Here is a 15,253-nt window from a genome sequence, read left to right on the forward strand (position 1 = left end):
TTATATAATGGTACTGTGCTATTTTCTGTCTTATTATCTATTCCTTTCCTAGTGGTTCCTAATATTCCATTTGCTTTTTTTGATTGCTGCTGCACATTGAGCAGATGTTTCTGGAGAACTATCCATGATGACTCCAAGATCTCTTTCTTGTGTGGTAACAGCTAATTTAGTGACAGCTAATTTAGACCCCATCATTTTGTACATATAGTTGGGATTATGTTTTCCAATGTGCATTACTTTGTATTTATCAACACTTAATTTCATCTGCCATTTTGTTGCCCAGTCACCCAGCTTTGGGAAGATCCCTTTGTAACTCTTTGCAGTTTGCTTCGGACTTAACTATCCTAAGTAATAACACGGCTGCTACTCTGAAACCTAAGTAATTTTGTGTCACCTGTGAACTTTCCACCTCACTGTTTACCCCTTTTTCCAGATCATTTATGAATCTGTTGAACAGAACTGGTCCTAGCACGGATCTTTGGGAGACCCTGCTATTTAGCTCACTCCACTGTGAAAACTGTTTATTCCTACCTTTTGTTTCCTATCTTTTAACCAGTTACCGATCCATGAGAGGACTGGTTCCCTCTTATATCTTGACACCTTACTTTGCTTAAGAGCCTTTGGTAAAGAGTGGAAGGTAAATCATTTGGCTTTGCATACACAGACCTTGTCTCCACTACAGTTTACTTTAGTATAACTTGTGTCGGGCACGGGTGTGAATAATCCACAGCTCTGAGCAACAAAAGTTTGTACTGACCTAAGCGCCAGTGTAAATAGCACTATGTCAGCGGCAGAGCTACTCCTGCTGACAAAGCTCCTGCCTCTCACAGAGGCAGAAGTTATTAAGCTGACGGCAAGAACTCTCTCCCATTGGCTTAGAGCGTCTCCACCACAAGCACTACATCGGTGCAACTGTGCTGCTGTAAGTGCTGTAGTGTAGTGTAGCCCGAGTCAACCCTTAATTTTAGTGTTCAAGTTTACCACTGGTTGTCTCCTTGGATCCCTCTGCAATATTGAGAAGCATGCTGCAAAGATGCACTAGATTTTTCTCCTCTGTTAACCTCTTCCGCCTTTTTATTATGGTGGTGTTGGTAAAAACTCCGTAACTGAATGTTGCATTGAGATTTCCCAGTAAAACAGGACTAAAATCCCTGTTTTATACCTAATGATAGAATACAGTCTTCAAAATTGCCACAGTAACTCTTCATGGGACAACTAGATTTTCTGTAACTCTTTAAATAAACCTACTTCCTCAGAGACTGGAATGGCTTCTCCGGAACTGGTCTAGCCTGTCAGTTCAGCAGTGTACTTAAAATCTTCCATGAAATAGTTTTCATGATTCCTAAACAGACAAACAACTGCCTTTCCTGAAGTAGTGTTAAAGCTGGCAGGAGAGGGAATGAACACTTCTTAATTTATACAGCTGTGCTTTTCTTGGTTTCGCTAAACACACCCTTTCCAAAATTCCAACCCATTATTTATTATACTTGTGAGGCTCAGTTGTAGCAGCAAGATTGAATTTCAAAATGAGGGCCTGTCATTTCAGATACCCTACCCCAGCTTCTATGCGCTCTCTCCTTCAGACAGCCAACAAGATTCTGCCAGCAGTAAATGTAATGAGATGAACGGCGTGAGACTATTTCTGAGGCAACCGGGACCCTGGCCACTTAGAGCTTTACAGACGTAGAAACTGATATAGTGAATTTCACATGACAGTGAACTGGAAGCTAGTGCAGTGTAATATGCTTTCACCTGTCTGCCCTCAGAAATTGAGAAAGTTTCATTCTGCATTAGTTAGCCAATGGGATGATTGTGGGCTTACACTGAGAATTGCCTATATATGAATCCCCATTCTTGGGAGTTGAGTGTTCTGGTGAACATCACCTAAGAATAGGGATCCATACAAGCAATCATCTAAAAGAACTATAGTGGCTAGTGAAGGAACCTTTGTTTCCTCCTGTTGCCAGCTGTATTTATAGCCTTTGTATGACAAAAATATTGCTTGTAATATTAAACTGTAACAGTTAGTCTTTGACATTAGGATTTTCTTCTAAAGGAATGTGTGGGAGTTGCCTGGTTAGGAAATACATTGTAGGAAAATATCTCTATGCTCATGAACACTAATCAGAGTGTTTACAACCCTCCCTTTTGTATTTTCCACTGAATAGACACATACAAATTCCTGTGGGGGACCCTTACGTTACCACAGAAAGTTGCACAAAGAATCCATTCTGTAGAGATCAAGGAGTACTGAATCTCAAGTGAATAAATGAAGCAGGTGGCAAACTGCCATAGTATTAATGTGTCCAATAGCTCTAGGATTATGCTTGAAGGCTGTGGAAATGAGTCAGAGCACTACTTACTGAAACAAATTCCCTTGTTGATTAGACTCCTGAAAGAGTTTCAAGATATGCAGGTGTTTAACATATCCAGAAACTCACATTTAAAAAGAGGCAGAGTACAAAAATGTATTTAAGGGACACCAAACAAAGTAGGCACTGAGATGGAAGATACATTTCCTGGCACCGATCACATGCTCAACCAACAGCCAAATTATTTCTCCATTCTCTCGTATTATATGGAAGGGTGAAGACGAATCAAAAAAGATGCTAGACGACTCCTTGGCAAATGCGGAAGTCAAAATATATTGCTGCTTTGTGATATAGGTATATCACTGGTAACCATGAAGCTTCATTCTAAGTTTATTCCAAAAGCAAAGTGAATGTGCAGACCTATAGAGCTGACTTGATCCTTATGTGTTTATCGATGCTTCTTAAAGAGTGGTTGGGTTTTCTACTCTTGCAACATTTTTAAGGAGAATATAACATGACTTAGTTATATTCTAATTGAATTATGGAAAACACTAGGTTTTTTGTATTTAACAAAACCTCTGTTCAGAAGAATGGATGTGCTGCTGAGTTTCTAGGTGCAGGCCACATCACATTTCCCTCTTTATCTAACAATTGCTGTTTTCTCCAGCTGTTCTTTGTTGGGAATAGACTCATGGTTCGGCATTGGCGTGGGAAGAGTCAGTGAAGGCAATGTTCTACACCGTCCTTACTACAGGACTACCCAGCTGCATGTGGCTCTCACACCTACTACTATGCTCGCAGGAGGAAGAAGTGAGACCCACAGCATTTCTCTTTGTATAGAATTGCACACAGTGTTTCAAAGTGAGATTTTCTAGCAGATAAGCTCCTCTAACTGCATTGTATAATTTTGTTAAGAGAATGGAAGAGGTCCACTACAGTAAGATGAAGACACTTGCATTAGTCCTCCACTAGGATGGCAACTACTGTAAATCTATAAAAATGGTTGTGATGCACAGACTAAAAATATAGCCGTGTGTTGTGGTTGGTAGTGTTGAAAGATGACATCCACTTTTTGAGGAACACTGGGAACTTTAGAGAATTTTAAAAGTACAGTGACCTCCACACCCTAAGAGTCCCTAAACTACGAGGAAGATGCTGAGAATGTGGTGGAGTTTCCTCTGTGAGCAAGATCAGGCAAGGAGTAAGAACTGTGCTTCCTTGCCCCAGCAGGAGGAAAGCTCTGACACTCCAGAAGGTGACCAGGCAAAAGATACCTGTTGTTGCTCTCAAACTCCTCCCCTTGTCAGTAGAAAGAAGAGGTCTTGGCTCCTGTCTCAGAAGGAATCTACATGTTTAGTGAACGGAAAAGAGCCTTGGCACTGTGTGTATGCGATGCCTACAGTGGGAAACTGAAAAGCCTAAGATTTATCTCCCTAACACCCACATTTACTTTTTCCATTTGAAAACAAAACAAAAACATCACATATCCATTTATTTACCGATCATAAACATCTATTATAAACTTTTTTTAGACCAGTAATTAATAATTTCTTACTGTACAATTACTTACTGCACTAAATAATGTCATTTGCCAGGAAAAAAATTAGTATCAAAGGAAGAAAGCATACATAGTATTCTGGATATTTCCAAAGTGCCTGTCCAATAATGGGAGAACCAGCTAGCACCTTTCAGTCCATCAAAAACACAGATTCTAACAGCTCCAAAATAAGATTTACCGATTACGGTAGAAAGGGTGTACAAAACACTGGAATATGGAATTATTAACCTTTTGACAGAACCTCAGTTAACTAGGGCTCTGATGTACGTTAACATTTAATATTTACTGTACTAAATGGAAGCGAGGTAGCAATTCTACAGTTCAGAGTGTAAATAACTTTCCATTGTAAACTTAATTACAACTCCTCCACTTTAAGATACACACACGCGCACGTATGCAAAAAGGATTTTTTTAAAGGTCTGGTTTCTAGCCAAAGGAAATTTCTGGCAAACTTGGAGAATTGGACCAGAAGTTTCTGTGATATGAAACTCTGAAAAATGAGGACCTTCATATTTTGAATAGTCTTCTAATTTTAGTTTTCTAAATCCCAAACTCAAAAATAGTCTCAAAGTGATTATTTTCCTAACGTTCAGAAGCCTTGATTATCACTAGTTCATAGGATTATATCTGCTACAGTCTGGGGCTAGCATTAGGAAGTTTTTCCTATGGGCCTCTGGACACCTTGTGAAGTTTGCCATTGGTCTGTAAAGATTGCAAGAGGTCTGGCTGTATAGGAGGCTGTACGCTCTGCCAGCCAAATCATTTGTTCAAGAAAGTTAAAAACTCCACTGGCATGTCTTGTTGTGGTGCACATTTCACCTCAAATAAATTAAAGCAACAGAGACTTGCAGAGCATATGAACTACTTACAGCAAGTTTTCAATGATCAATGGGCCAGTTCATCCAATCCTGCACTCAAATGCAAGACAGGGCCCTCTGGGAGAGAAAAATCTACGAGAGGATCACTTTGTGGAGACTCTCCCGCCTCGCCAATCCTCCACCAATGATACTCCCTCCCTCTTTGAAAAAGGCTGCAAGACCCACTCCCAAACCTACCTAATCCTTCTAGCAGACCACCCAGAATCCTTCATAAGGACCTCAGATCCCAGTTCACATGGGGGGTGGCGGGTAGGGAGAGGGGCTCAGACACAGCCAGAAAGGCAAACCTCCTCTAGAACCTGGTTCACATGATGGGGGTAAGGAAGAGGGGATCACACCTCTGTAGATGGGAGAGGAATGAGAGGATGGATGACAGCCTGGTACTTTTGTCTCCTCCAAGGCTTCCTCCCTAGTGTCCCACCCCGTCCCTCCTCATTACTTGATCCCCCAAATCACCCTCCCCTCCCAGCGAGCATTTGCCTGTGTACTTTATTTTCTTTTCAAACCAAGTTTCAGCGCCTTCTGACCATTCTGCAGCAGTCCTGTCACCTTTCCTGAAATAAACACCCCCCTTCGACAGAGGCAGATGGCAGCAAGATATGTTGTCCCCTTGGGTTGTTTCAGATTGCTGCCCTGACTGCACCGTGCCTGCTGCCTGGGGCTCAGATGCAATGACCACAACAGGTTAATAATTCCATATTCCAGTGTTTTGTACACCCTTTCTACCGTAATTGGTAAATTTTATTTTGGAGTTGTTAGAATCTGTGTTTTTGATGGACTGAAAGGTGCTAGCTGGTTCTCCCATTATTGGACAGGCACTTTGGAAATATCCAGAATACTATGAATGCTTTTTTCCTTTGATACTAATTTTTTTCCTGGCAAATGACATTATTTAGTGCAGCAAATAATTGTACAGTGAGTAAGAAATAATTACTTAATGAAGCAATATTGCAGACCTAAAAAGAGTTTATAATAGCTGTTTGTGATCAGCAAATACATGGAAATGTGATGTTTTTGTTTTGTTTTCAAAGGGAAGAAGTAAATGTGGGTGTTAGGCTTTTCAGTTTCCCCCTGTAGGCATCGCATACACACAGTGCCAAGTCTCTCTTCCGCTCACTGCACGTGTAGATTCCTTCTGAGACAGGAGCCAAGACCTCTTCTTTCTACTGACAAGGGGAGGAGGTGCAGAGCAGCAACCGGTATCTTTGGGAACACAAGTGCGGGGCAGCCCTGCGGGTAGTTATCCAGCGCGTTAGCGCCTCTCCTCCTGCCCACGCTCAGTGGCTGAGCCACTTGGCCTTAGACCCGCCTGGCGGGCACCGAGCTGGAGAAGCAGTTTGGCCAAAGAACATTTTTATTTGAACCCCCCAGGGCCTGACGCTGCCAGGGCCGGTGCAGGGACTCTGCTTTGATTGCTGCCGGCACACGTCACCTTTAAGGAAAGCTATTTTACTCAGGGGGCTGCACCTCTGGGGCACCCCTTGGCCCCGGACTTGGATCATTGACCCCCCCCCCCGGATTTGGAGGCACTCGGGGGCGCCGCACCGATGTCAGAGCGCGGGGAGCAGCCAAGCTCCAAACAGAAAGCGGGGCTGGGAGACTCGCTCTCAGCCACCCACCCAGACCGCTCCGGGTCCAGCTGGCACCGGCCCTGCCTGGGCACCGTGGCCAGAGAAAAGCCCGGCGGGGCGGCCGCGGGCGGCTGAGGCGGACCGTGGGCAGGAGGCGCGCGCGAGCTGGACGCGGGCACAGCGCGAGGCGTTCCACCCTCCGACGTCCAACCTCCTTCCGTCCCGGCCTCTGCTTCACGGGATGGAACTACACTTCCCAGCATGCCCCACACGGCCATGTAACACCCACTAGGCGGAGACTTAACCGTCTCCAGCCGTGCGCTAACGCACAGTCGTCTCCCCGTCGCGTACTCACCGAGAATACGCATGCGCGCCCCGCCCGCCGTTTGCGAAGCGCATGCGCAGCTCCATCCCGCCTCTTGTGGCTGCCTTTGCTACACGCATGCGGACCCCTTCGCCTACCGCTGCCGGGGGCAGTCGGCGGCGCATGCGCTTTGGCAGGCTCGCTGTATTCACGCATCCGTACCCGTCCTTGTAAACGGGTGGCGGAGGCGGAATGGGGCGCGAGGCGGGGCGCGCGTGAGGCCGAGGCGGAGCCGAGCCGCCCTGCAGGCAAGCGGAAACCCGGGGTCGGTGCTGGGGTCGCGTATGTGGGGGTCCCCGCCCCCATTTCCCAGTGTGGGGCGACCGGGGGGGAGTGACTTCCGGGCCGGGGGGGTTAGAGTGCGGCCCCCGGGGGGAGGGACAGTGCCAGGGATTCCCCCCCAGGGACCCTCTCCCCCCCTGCCCCCCCGAGCGCCAGGGACCCTCCTCCGCCCCCCCAGCGCGCTCCCTGGAGAGGCGTTTACACCGGGGACCACCACCACCTCCTCGAGGCTGCTGCTGCCCGTGCTGTCTCCTGGGCAAGGGTGTGGCAGAGCCCAGCAGCCCCCCCCCACCCCGCAACAGTGACAGGGGCTGTGTATGCCCGCATCTCCTATTGCCCCAGCCCGGTGCCCTCAGGGATTGGGGGAGGTACCTAGCTTTTGCACCTGCTTTCCTCTCCCAGGGTGAGCATCGTACCTCCCAGTGGCAGCTACCAAGCTCCCTGCACCCCACGTACTCCTAAATGGTTGTATGCTGTGAAACACACATGAGATTCTGTGCTTCGCATATAGCACCAATGGGGAGGACTGTGGTGCTGCTACATATTACTGTCCTGTCTTTTTCATCCACTGACCCTTTATTTCCTTGAAGTGGAAATCACTCATAAAAGAAACAAAACTGCCATCATGCTCTTATATATAGTGTGTTTGGAATGTACCTACTATGCTGTGCACGGTACCAGCCATTAATAGTATATTTGTTGTTACAGCTGTGCTATATAAGTAAAAAGGTGGACCCTGTCCCAAACTGTTTGTTATCCATTAAAGCAAAATGGAATGACGGGGGCAACAGAACATGGGGAGGAAAGTGCATTAGGTCAAAGAACATTTTGTCTGGAAACACTGAGGTTTGTAGTCATTCTGAGGAGTTCCACAGTCCTGGGTAATTTGCTAAGAAAGCTCTGCCTTCTGCACAAATCAGCCCCCCCCCCCTTTTTTTTTTTTTGAGATTGACAAAGTCCACTGTTGCAGTGGAACAGAGTGGACCTGCTCACATAGAGTGAAGATAATGATCAATCAGATGTAGCACCTTTCATCCTGAACGCTCTTGATCCACTTCAAAGAATACACGTACATCACTAAAATGCATCTGCCAATAAGCTTGAAGGTGGCAGTCAGGTGGCATCTAGTAAGATGTAGAATAAGAAGGAGGGGAAATTATTAGAGCATTTAGGTCAATCTCTACTCTTACAAAAATGTTATGGGATCTTAATAATCATACAGGTGTGGATACAGCCTTTATTGCATGATGCAGTTCAACTTTTTTCATGTTGACTTCTAGTAATATATAAATCAGTATTATTTAGTATTTGTAATGCTTAGGGGCCAGAGTTATACACCAGGACCTCATTGTGCTAGGTGCTGTACAAACACATAACAAAAAGACAGTTTCTGCTCTGGGGGCTGACAGTCTAAGTTTGAGACAAGAGATGACAGATGGGTGAGTACAATTAAACAGGGAGGCGGTATTGATCAGCATGGTAGGCAGTGGTCTGTGCATACTAGCAGCCTAACCATTATCATGTTTTCTGTAGGCATCACAGCAAAAGGGGAGTTCTGAGGGGAGATTTGAAGGTGGATAGTGAGGTAGCTTTGTAGATGTTTAGAGAGAGTGCCTTCCAAGTCTTTGGGGCACGATGAGAGAAATAATATACTGGAATAAACACACATTTCAGCTATTTGCATCCAAAAGTATGATAACTTAGTGTGGATCTGGGTTCAGTTTCTGGTTTTGCCAAAGGCTTCCTGTGTTGCCTGAGAAAGTAACTTAATCTTTCTTTACCACAGTTCCCCATCTGTAAAATGGGAATAATAAAACTTCCTTTCTCCCACCCTTTGACTTGTCTATTTAGATTGTAAGATTTTTGAACTTGGCTTGCTGTAAACACAGTTTTTGTACTAGTATAACTTTCAGTTAGGGATATGATATGTTTTTTAAACAAATGGTTAAAATAGTATGCCACCTAATGTGGACTCTTATCTTGGTATAAAGGTGCCTTCTATCATTGTAACTTATTTCCATTCCTGTATGGAAATAACTAAACTGGTGTAAAGCATCTTTATATTGAAATAATTGGGTCCACACTAGATGGGTTATACTACTCTCAGTGTACCAGTGTAATTAAAGCAGTACAACTTTTGTGTGTAAAATCCTTGTTATGTGTGTGTATGCTGCATCGAGCACATAGGCACTAAACTAATACAACTCTAATTTTTATGTTATATATTATTTGTATTGCTGTTTGCAAAAGTTTAATGGTAGTCTGCCAACTAAAAATACTTGATAGGCTAGATAGATGAATATTTAAGATATTACTGCCTCAAAATAATCTATTGTATACTCTTTTTTTTTCTTATTCCATAAAATCTGGCAACATGTAACCAGTGTCAGCAGAAAGGAACACTGGGGATGGATTGCTGTCGTATGACAGTAAAGGGGCTCAAGCAAACACACATACTTAGCTTAATGCACTTGAGTAGTCTCACTGAAATCGGTGAGACTACTCTCATGTAAGTATTTACAATATTTGGGAGCTTAGTTTTCCATTTTGTGTGCATGTTTTTAACATTGTAAAAGGGTTGAAAGAAATTTTAAACATAGAAAAAGTGACTGGAAAAAACACAAATTGGAGGAGGACCAAGGGAAGTCATTGCCCTTCCGGCTCCATATTTACTACAGTAGAACCTCAGAGTTACAAACACCTTGGGAATGGAGATTGTTCATAACTCTGAAATGTTCGTAACTCTGAACAAAATGTTATGGTTGTTCTTTCAAAAGTTTACAGCTGAACATTGACTTAACACAGCTTTGAAACTGTACTATGCAGAAGAAAAATGCTGCTTGTTACCATCTTAATTTAAACTAAACAAGTTCAGAAAGAGTTTCCTTACCTTGTCAAATCTTTTTTTAAACTTTTTTTTTTTTTTTTGGTTTCTGCTGCTGTCTGATTGTGTACTTCCGGTTGCAAATGAGGTGTGTGGTTGACCAGTCAGTTCATAACACTGGTGTTCATAACACTGAGGTTATTTCTAGTGTAATTCTTTGAGGCTTTCTGGTTTTGGTTTTTTTTAATTTTCTAATTTTTATAAAATAGAAATATCAAAAGTCTTAAAAAACTGCTCAATATAGAGAAAAATTGGACTTTCTCTTTACCATTTAAATTCTTTGTGACATTGCTGAACAGTCATGACACTGAAGGCATCCCATTGTATCCTGGAACATGTCAGCAGTCTCACAAAAGAAACTTTCACTGACTTGGTGGTATATATAACTTTTAACTGCTTGTTAGTTGTTCGAAAATTCTGCTTCTCATAGAATGCTGGAACAGCATTGTAAAAATGGAAAATAACACTCTAATCTTGCCTGCCTAACTCCAGAGTTTGGGGGATTTTTCAAGTCTGCAGGACTTTCTCCAGTGTCTCTGCCAGTGCCACAGCCATGGGTACAAAAGATGTGAAAGTGACATTAAATGGAATTGACTTTGTTCAGGCAAGCCACCAAAATGAGTTTTTGATTCCCAGTCATCTGGAATCTTCTTAAAGCTGATGTCCTGTTTTCTTGATTTTAATAACAAAAAGGATTTGTCAATATTTTCAAATAGAAGAGAGACATAGGGGTATAGAAAAAGTTGAGGAAAGCCAAGAGGAAAATCTCAAGGTTTCCCATTTTAGGCAGGAATGCCATTGACCCAGACTAAAGTGAATGATTGCCGATTTGAGTGACAGTTAATTTTAAAGTAAGACATCCAGTGGTTCAAAGCAAATGCCAATCTAAATTAGCCATCATAATGCACAGTTTTTGTGTAAAAAGGAAATGTCACTAAGCATTTTTTGTGGTTACCTTTTTTTATTTTTGTTTTGTTATCTCCCAGTGATCAAAGTACTATTTTGGTACAGTAGTTACACTACACTGAATATTCTCATGTTTATGTGGACTTGTTTAGGTTAGTGCACAGTGATCGCTTCCTACTTTGAATCAGAGTTTCAGCTGGTGTCCTGCTGCTTACGTAAAGAGTCAATCCAGCAAGGGGCATGTTAGTCAGCAGAAAGGAACAATGGGGATAGATTGCAGGCTTATGGCATGCACTGCTACAGACTAGGGACTGAGTGGCTAGCCAGCAGTTCTGCAGAAAAGACCCCACTGGGGGTCACAGTGGATGAGAAGCTGGATATGAGTCAACAGTATGCCCTTGTTGCCAAGAGGGCTAACGGCATTTTGGGCTGTATAAGTAGGAGCATTGCCAGCAGATTGAGGGACGTGATCATTCCCCTCTATTCAGCATTCGTGAGGCCTCATCTGGAGTACTGTGTCCGGTTTTGGGCCCCACACTACAAGAAGGATGTGGAAAAATTGGAAAGAGTCCAGCGGAGGGCAACAAAAATGATTAAGGGGCTGGAGCACATGAATTATGAGGAGAGGCTGAGGGAACTGGGGTTATTTAGTCTGCAGAAGAAAAGAATGAGGGGGGATTTGATAGCTGCTTTCAACTACCTGAAAGGGGGTTCCAAAGAGGATGGATTTAGACTGTTCTCAGTGGTAGAAGATGACAGAACAAGGAGTAATAGTCTCAAGTTGCAGTGGGGGAGGTTTAGGTTGGATATTAGGAAAAACTTTTTCACTAGGAGGGTGGTGAAGCACTGGAATGGGTTACCTAGGGAGGTGGTGGACTCTCCTCCCTTAGAGGTTTTTAAGGTCGGGCTTGACAAAGCCCTGGCTGGGATGATTGGGGATTGGTCCTGCTTTGAGCATGGGGTTGGACTAGATGACCTCCTGAGGTCCCTTCCAACCCTGGTATTCTATGACAGTAATGGGGCTCAAGCAAAATGAGGAATGGGTTGGAAAAAATGCAGTATGTGAGAATAATACCAACATTGTGCATATGAATCAGAATGTCAAATATATCATCCATTTTCGCAAGAATTAACAACCATAAAGGTTCAATTCTATTTAAAAACAGGTCTAATTTTTAGAATGCTAGTTATACAGCAAATTTAAAAAAAAAAAAGACTGATGACAAATCTCTCTTTAACTAATCCCGAGTTATTGAAGGGATTCTCAGGTCAGTGTCAGATTAAGTGTTCAAATTCACTTGATTGTTAGGGTGATCAGTACCTTAAGAATTCCAACTGTACATGTTTGTACTGATCTTGTTGCAGCACTTTTGAAAAGAAAAAAAAAAAAAGGGGAAAACCCACTTCCTGTGTGTTACACTGAAAATAAATGGATGTATATTGATCTCGTTGTTGTTTCACTCCATGTATTTTGTCCTAATAGGAGTCCTTGTGGCATCTTAGAGACTAACAAATTTATTTGGGCATAAGCTTTTGTGGGCTAGAACCCACTTCATCAGATGCATGGAGTGGAAAATACAGTAGCAGGTATATATACAGTACATGAAAAGATGGGAGTTGCCTTACCAAGTGGGGGGTCAGTGTTAATGAGACAATTCAATTAACAGTAGAATATCAAGAGAGGAAAAATCACTTTTGTAGTGGTAATGAAGGTGGCCCATTTCAAACAGTTGACAAGAAGGTGTGAGTAACAGTATGGGGAAATTAGTTTTTGTAATGACCTATTCACTCCCAGTCTTTATTCGGACCTAATTTGATGGTGTCCAGTTTGCAAATTAATTCCTGTTCTGCAGTTTCTCGTTGAAGTCTGTTTTTGAAGTTTTTTGTTGAAGAATGCCACTTTTAAGTCTGTTATTGAGTGACCATGGCGATTGAAGTGTTCTCCTACTGGTTTTTGAATGTTGTTATTCCTGATGTCAGATTTATGTCCATTTATTCTTTTGCATAGAGACTGTCCAGTTTGGCCAATGTACATGGCAGGGGGACATTGCTAGCACACGATGGTATATATCAGATTGGTAGATGTGCAGGTGAACGAGTCCCTGATGGTGTGGTTGATGTGGTTAGGTCCTATGATGGTGTCCCTTGAATAGATATGCGGACAGAGATGGCTCTGGGATTTGTTGAGGGGTTTGGTTCCTGAGTTAGTGTTTTTGTTGTTTGGTGTGTAGTTACTGGTGAATATTTGCTTCAGGTTGGGGGTCTGTCTGTAAGCGACGCCTGGCCTGTCTCCCAAGGTCTGAGAGAGTGAGGGATCGTCCTTCTGGATAGGTTGTAGATCCTTCTGCACCCCACCCTCGAACTCCCTGCCTGTACCTCGCACCCCTCCTGCACCCCAACTCTCTGCCCTGAGCCCCCACCGCACCCTCCTCCACCCCAAACCCCTGCTCTGAGCTCCCTCCCGCAGTCTGCACCCCTGCCCTGAGCCCCCTCCTGCACTCCTCCTGCACCCCAACCCTCTTCCCTGAGCCCCCTCATACATCCCGCACCCCTTTTCTGCCCCAATCCCTTGCCCTGAGCCCCTCCCGCACACTGCACTCCCTCCCACACTCTGCACTCCCTGCCGCACCCCTACCCCCTGCTCTGGCCCTGCATACAATTTCCCCACCCACATGTGGCCCTCGGCCCAAAAGGTTTGCCCACCCCTGCTGTAAGTGTTTGTCTCTGTCTGAGGGATTGGAGCAAATCTATTAGGACAAAATACATGAGGTGAAAGAAGTAATCTCCAAAACTAAGCATCCAGCAGAGAAGCTCTCATGTTTTTCTGGTGGTGATGAATGTTTTTGCTGTGGGTGTTCTGTAAAAGTTCTTAGGTTCATGTGTAGTGTGTGCTTTCTCTAAATTAGTAAAAATTAACTAGTCTGAACTGTATCAAGAAGACTCATTAAATAATTATGGAATTATATAATTGCTTAATTATGGGATAATTATAGATTATATATTATATTATAATGTAATATAATTATAACTAAAGGATAATTACGGACATAAATGCATTCATTACATTGATTGTAGTGGTAGGGAGAAGAAATAAGTACCCATCTGGTCTGTTTCAAATATGGTGAAGTAAGACAGAATGTTTCAGAAATTCAGTGGATTACTTAAATCTAATGATTTTTACATTTCCTGTTCATTAGGCATTTTTACCTCTATAAATTCCATACAAAGTGTGCTTCATATTGCTGCTAGTCTCCTCCAAACTAATCTCAACTGAAAAGTTCTTTCACAAGGAGCAAGTGGCGTACTACTTAAAATGTTTAATCCTGAAATCTGGCTGTACAGTGCTCTCAGTTCACATAGCAACTCAAAGACCGCTTGATCATAGAGTTTATTTGGCTTGTTCTCAAGAATGTTCTGAAAATGCTTTACAAAGTTGTTGGAGGAAATGAAATACAGTTTGTTGGATGAGGGTTAGGAATGGACAGCTGGGTAGAGTTCTTGACTGCGAGCCTAGATGGGTAACGTAACTCTTGAATTGAGTCTTGGATTCAAATCCTACTTTGTCACATAAGAGGATGAATTAGATGGTCTCACCATAGTTCATAGGAATGTGGAAATAATGCCATATCACAAAACAACTCAGAATGTGATAAGATTTGCAGTCTCTTCAAAAAAAATAGCCTAGAAATGGAATAGCAGGGCATTCACAGGTCACAAATGAGGCACACTGTACACCCATCCTGTGCTTCGTTTTACCTAGTGCTTTTAGTCCTTTACTTTAAAGAACCCCAAAAATTTAACATTTAAAAAATGCTTTCAATTCAGACTTTAGACACATCTACAGTCATGGGTGACAGGTATAATAGACCAGGAGAGGCTCTGACTCCTCCGCTGCGGCTGCTGGACCCCCGGTTGTGGGGTTTGGCGGCGAAGCTTTGCTTTATTATGCCCCATGCAGGTTCCTGGGTGAAGGAGGAGGCACATACCACCTCCTCCACCGCCCCAGAACCTAAATGGGGCATACCAGAAGCGTCTTCTAACAGACACTTTTCCCTGAGGCGGGTTGGGTCTGGGGAGGGGAGGCACAGCTGCGCCTGGCCCAGGGCTCCTCTGCGTGTCGGGAGGAGGGGAAGGCTCAGGGCTTTGGCCAGCCTGGGGCTCCTCCAGTGGGGTAGGGGCGCTCAGAGCTTTGGCCAACCCAGGGCTCCTCCAGCCAAGTGGGGGGTTGCTCAGGGCTTTGGCTGGCCCAGGGCTCCTGTGGCCAAGTGGGAGGCTCTCTAGGTGGGGCTTGGGGCTCTGGCCATGGGCGGGAGGTGAGCAGGGAGTCCTGAGGCTCCAGCCGTGGGGAGGGTGCGGGCAGAAAGGGAGGAGCCGGGGGTTAGCCTCCCAAAACGGGGCTCTACCCAGTGCCCATGTCTACAGTATAATCAAACATATATTATACAGGTCTGGTTTACACACAGTTTTTGTATCATAACTGCCAGGGATGTAATTCTGT

General features: G+C 43.9%; 1 protein-coding gene across 5 annotated transcripts in view; it reads left to right on the forward strand.

Moving 5' to 3' along the window:
- The first annotated feature begins 6,755 nt into the window (after positions 1–6,755).
- The window catches only part of RALBP1 (ralA binding protein 1), a 65,478-nt gene continuing 56,980 nt past the window's right edge, over positions 6,756–15,253 (forward strand). For 3 of the 5 annotated variants that reach the window (XM_084619003.1, XM_084619001.1, XM_084619000.1), the window contains exon 1: positions 6,756–6,948. The gene's annotated coding sequence lies outside the window, so the exon portion shown is untranslated. The remainder of the gene's footprint in view (positions 6,949–15,253) is intronic. The other 2 variants (XM_084619002.1, XM_084618999.1) reach the window with 1 other exon arrangement.

Source organism: Lepidochelys olivacea (genome assembly GCF_965140295.1).
Source record: "Lepidochelys olivacea isolate rLepOli2 genome assembly, chromosome: 2".
NCBI classification, from domain to species: domain Eukaryota; kingdom Metazoa; phylum Chordata; order Testudines; family Cheloniidae; genus Lepidochelys; species Lepidochelys olivacea.